The sequence below is a fragment of the Bombina bombina genome, chromosome 1 (assembly GCF_027579735.1).
Source record: "Bombina bombina isolate aBomBom1 chromosome 1, aBomBom1.pri, whole genome shotgun sequence".
Lineage (NCBI taxonomy): Eukaryota > Metazoa > Chordata > Amphibia > Anura > Bombinatoridae > Bombina > Bombina bombina.
In genome coordinates, this window is record NC_069499.1 from 1,457,668,003 (window position 1) to 1,457,673,827 (window position 5,825).

At 35.7% G+C, this 5,825-nt stretch overlaps 1 long non-coding RNA gene across 1 annotated transcript; it reads right to left on the reverse strand.

Annotated features, from left to right (window-relative positions):
- Positions 1–442: 442 nt before the first annotated feature.
- On the reverse strand, positions 443–953 carry LOC128643337 (uncharacterized). The gene is made up of 3 exons (XR_008399814.1): positions 942–953; positions 720–782; positions 443–634 (listed from the first exon to the last, which is right to left on the reverse strand). It is a non-coding gene; the product is annotated as an uncharacterized LOC128643337 (long non-coding RNA).
- Between the last annotated feature and the right edge of the window lie 4,872 nt (positions 954–5,825).

Sequence of the window (5,825 nt, forward strand, 5' to 3'; positions counted from 1 at the left end):
TTTGATCGATGAAATATATTATCGATTGTATCAATAATATATTAAAAACATGTAATGTGAATTATTACTCAATTGAGTTTTATATTTTAAAAAAATGTCATTTCATATGTTAAAGGGACATCAAACTGATATATGTAATTTCATTTTGCCGATAGACAAAACCTTTTCAAGCAGCATTAATCATTTTCACTTCTATTATCCCTCATTTATTTTTTAAAATAACAATGCACATGTGCAAGCCAATCACATAAGGCATCCATATGTAGACATAATTGAGCAGCTATATGGTTTTGAAAAATATGTTTGACATCAAAGGATAGATATAAATTTATAACCAAATAATAATCTACCACATTGCATGCTATTTATAGATGATTAAACATATATTTTATGTTCATGTCCCTTTAAGATAATCCTTAAAATAATGGAGTGACACATGATATTATAAATATAAATTTTTAATTATTCATAAAATGATTGTTGTAAAACAAAGAAAAATATATACAATGAATTTCTTAAAGATTTTGAAGTGAATGCTCTAGTACTCTTGCAGCCTCTACAAAATTTCGCAGTGCCTGACGAAGGTCCCTGAATTGTGTAACTGAGGGCTCTGTTTGTGTCCCTATTTCAACCGCTGTAATAAAAACACAAAATTAGTTTTGTTACAACAATTCACTTTCCAGATATAAGTAAAAAAACATCATATGAAATATTCCTACTTTCTTTTTTTTCCACCTCATCCTCTGCTGTGGCTGCATATTCAGTGCCACTGTCTGTTTCAGCTGTCCGAGAAGCACAAAAAATATATTGTTATTGATCTTGAATATGCGTCAAGGGGCCTACATTATACTCCACATTGTTTACAAAATAAAAAATATAGGGTCTACAAATTCAAAATAAATATAGCAGTGAAATAATATATGATAAATGCCTATGCTTACATTCACTTTCCGCCTCTTGTCTCTCCTCCGGACTTAGGGCTGATGTAGCATATGCATCACTGTCATCTGTTGGAGAAGAAACACAACCCCCCCCCCCCAGAAAAATCATTGTTATGGATGCAGAAATTGTTGTCAAGGCCTAGATTATCCCCCACATTGTTCTACAAAGCAAAAAGATACAAGTGTCTGCAGATTATTTCCAAATCAATGTGGAATTTTAACAAAAGAGAACACGATAGATTCCTACCTTCATTTTCAGGCTCATCTTCCTCCTCTGCCGCCACCAGTGTTGTACATGCTTCTGGGGAAATCTCCTCCTCGGATGATGAGGATGATTCATCACTTTCATCTGTTGGAGAAGAAACACAACCCCCCCAGAAAAATCATTGTTATGGATGCAGAATTGGTGTCAAGGCCTAGATTATCCCCCACATTGTTCTACAAAGCAAAAAGATACAAGTGTCTGCAGATTATTTCCAAATCAATGTGGAATTTTAACAAAAGAGAACATGATAGATTCCTACCTTCATTTTCAGGCTCATCTTCCTCCTCTGCCGCCACCAGTGTTGTACATGCTTCTGGGGAAATCTCCTCCTCGGATGATGAGGATGATTCATCACTTTCATCTGTCCGAGAAGAAACACAAACACAAATGATTATTAGGTAGATGAATATGTTTAAAGTTATATGTTATGACCATCATTGCTGTTAGATGGTTGTGACAACCTCATGCTTTTAAAAAAGAAATATTACATATTAGCTATTCCATTCCGTTACCTGCTAAGACCTGCAATAACCACAAAGGTCACAGATGCACTTCAGCAGATAATGGGATACAGCATATCGTAACAATGTCTTGTCCTCCCTTATCACCTTTTGATGCTTAGCACTGTTCCAGTTTCTCGTGTGTAATGCTTTTCACACCAAATATTTAAGCAGTAATTCAGCAAATCTTTTGAATTAGCAATGCCTATAAGCATTAATCATTGCGTGTGCCCTGTCTTCTCTACAGAATCATTCACATTATCAGTCACTGTACTATATGCTTGATTTTAGATAGAGGACAGTACAGATGTGATGCACATCCAAATTTTGATTCCCTATGCAAAATAACGTGTGTGCCTAGGCCATAATACATCCCTGAGGAATCAGCATTACGAAAATTAAAACATTTTGATATCTCATTTTAATGTAAATAATGAGATCTTGTAACATTACCTTCATTTTCACTCATAGCTGAGGATGTCCGGGAGTCCTCATCCCCCTGAGGTTGGAGCAAAGTCAGTGGCAGTGGGTGGTGATGACCTGTTGCTCACTGGGCTGCTGTGGGATACCGGCAGCAGATACCTAGGTATCCTCTCCCTTGGCCTTGATAGGTCTGCAATTATAAAGTATTCATGTCCACATTACAACTATTCACTTTATACTACTATGTCTAATGCTCATGCAGCTTCCAAAATTGGACATTGTACACTCCAGATTATATTAATAATAACAACACATATATCATATATCATATTTCTATATATTATACTATATTTTCTGATTTTTTATCATAAGTAAATGATTGTTTACCATTTATGCTTTCAACTATTTAAAGGTACAGTCTATGCACAAAAATAATTCATGATTCAGATAGAGCATCTTTTTTTAAACAATTGTACAAATTACTATTATTTTATTTGGCTATTGGTATTCTTAGTTTAAATGTATTTCATATAGATAACACTGTGCTTGTGGAGATAAAGTTATCTGGTAGCAGGCACTGATTGGCTAAACTAAGTCTGTCAAAAGAAATAAAATAAAGGGGCATTTTGCAGAGGCCTAGATACAAGATAATGACAGAGGTTAAAAGTATATTATAGTAACTGTGTTGGTTATGCAAAACTGGGGAAGGCTAATAAAAGGTATTCTCTAAATCTTTTAAAACAATAATAATTCTGATGTAGACTATCCCTTTAACAGTCAACATTTTACATGCTTTATTTTGGTGCGTCATATGTGTCGACAGAGATTAAACAGAAAACAAAAAATAAAAATCTTACATCTCCGAATGAGCGACCTCATGGCGTATTATAGCGTTCCGGCTCTCTGCGTCTCAGGTCACTGAATCGTTCTCAGACACTGTCGTCGCCTCCTATGTATACCTGAAACGCGTCTCATCCTGGCCATCATCTCATATATTATTTCATCCGTCTCTCTCGTGCCTAATACCCGCGCACTACCACCGATTCTCTCGGGAAATACCGTGTTCATTCCGTAACAAGTATAATAAGCTCCCCCATCTGTGAAAAATTGGTGTTCTCGACATACTTGTAAACTCACGGAAACAAAAATAACTTTTTTTTTTAAGGCTACAATAAATATACTAGTATACAGCTGTCTCATTGGTTATTGAAAATATCAATTTTAGTTTTGCTTATTGATTGGAGGGACATCTGAATAATATTGTATGCAACAGCGATCACTAAACATGATGAGCGTCATCTAAATATTAATTTTAAATGCGTCACCAATGTACGTTTTTTATAACCAATAGAAAATTATATTATCTGCGTCACAAACAAAAACAGAAATAGCGCATGAAAAACCTTATGGCCCCATAGGCCTGTTGATTAAAAAAAACATCTTTGTAAATTATATGATTAATGTTATTAATAGCTGAACAAAATGAAAAAATATAAAAAAATACATACCTATGGTGGTGGATGAAATCAGAGATCCTCCCAATTTATTCGACATAAAAAATGGAGGTCACGAATGGCGCACAAAGTTATGGATTTATATAAAACTTTTGGATGATTGTTGATTGATTACATTGCTTGCAATAGCATACTGATTGGCTGATTTAAATGATCACCTGGTTCATCCGATTCCCAATAAATATCAAGAGAAAAGTCAATTGAATGTGTATGGTTCAGGATGATAGAATTGTCCTGTTAACCATTACTTTGAAATTTGGCATAGACAATGGCATCTGCAGGGCCTGGAAAAACAAAATCAGGACGCAATATCCAATTCAATTTCCAGCAGAACCAGTTTCTTGTTACTATGGTGCTGCAAAATTCCGAATTTTTATTTGGTGCTAAAGCACAAAAAACAACCTACCACCAGGAAAAACGAAATATGGCGCTCAATATCAGAAAATGTATCTGCTGAGGGGAACAATGTTAAAAAACTGTAGATAATTGCAAAAAAAAGATTCTCGGATATTAGAGAATTTTGAAGGCAAAGATGGCCAGAGAAAAAAAGACAGCACGTCAGACAGGTGGTGGGAAAGCCATATGTTGCAGAACTCTCAACATATGAAACTTTGTTAATGGAGAGATTGGGAGAAAATATGCTTCAGGGTCTAGAAGATTTTGACCCACGACACCTGACGCCCTTAGCCGCACAAGGTACATTTATATATTTTAACGGCGTCATTTCTGACGCCGAAATTTAAAAAATGTTAATGGTAAAAATGTTTAATATTGGATTTCAATTATATTAATACTTAATATTGATTTTAAACCTTAATCTATTACAGCATCTACTAGTAGAGCTTCTACTGTTGCTACACAGCCGTTACCTGTGGTTGATACTGGGCTGATTGCTACGGACTCCAGCCCACAGTTTTTCTTCAGCTACAACACTGCCAGACATAATGTGCAGCACCCCTGACCCAGGTGTTGGACAAACAACAGGTATGTAAGTTAATGTTAACTGTTGTTTAATGTAAATCTGTAATTGTTAACTGTTTAAAAAGTAATGTGTAAATTGTTAATATTCAAGTTTTAAAATTATAATGCCATTTTTTATAATTGTATTGGAAGTCAGAAGGATATGGGGCCAGCTCCTACCTCTTCCATCTCCTCCTCCTCCTCCTCCTCAGGTAATACAATTAATGCAACACCTGAATGTTGTAAGTGTGAAAACTTAAACAGACACTGAATGCCATAATCATTAATTTGTAGTGACCTATGAAATCACAGTAAATATTTTTATTTTATTTTTTATTTAAAAGATTGTAAGATAGCATATTGGATTTCATTCCAGAGTTTTAATAAACAAAGTAAACAATATCAAAATTAAAATACTTTATCTGTGATTGCATGTGTGACGAATCACGCCTTCTCAGCGTCACAATAGAGGGGTGTGGGCATGAAGGGGTTAATGGCACACAGCTCTGGTTCCCTTATCCTTGCAACTCTGCAAAAGGACCTTTAAAAGAGACACCACATTAACCAAATCGGACCCACACTGCTCTAATAACTTCCCTGCTGCCACCACACCAAAACTTTTAAAATAAAAGGGGAGTTCTGGGGAACCCCTAAAAAAAAAACTCACACTGTTTAATACTTAGGCTAACCGTGCCTTTAACCTTGTACTCAACAGGAGTGTGAATTCAGATATATTCAGGGCCCAAAGACAGAATTAGATTTTCTATGTGTTTAATAACAAAAATATCAACACAGGTTACACAGTGCAAAATTACACAGATATTCAAAATAAACATACAAATGCCAAAGTTAGAGTTCTTCAAAAACAAAATTGGACCTGAAAATAAGTACACAATACCTTACTTATTATCAAATTCCTTTAGGTATGTGGAGAGCTGCCATCTGATGTTAGTCTCTTGGTCCCAAGGCAGTTCTGACTAAAAAAGTCCTGCTGTTGCAAACCTAAACTTAGGCTTTCCTTTGTCTTGTCAAAGACAACGCCCAGGGTTATAATTTACAACGACGTGTGGCCAATAAAAACAAGTCTTAGCTACCACTATCAATTTCCAAGGGGAGGAGCGTTCGCATTCCTTTACACACATTTAACAGCACCTAGGCTGAGGAGGGGGGAAGGAGGGGGGAAGGAAGGGGGGGGGGGGAGAAAGTCTCAGCTTTACAGCTA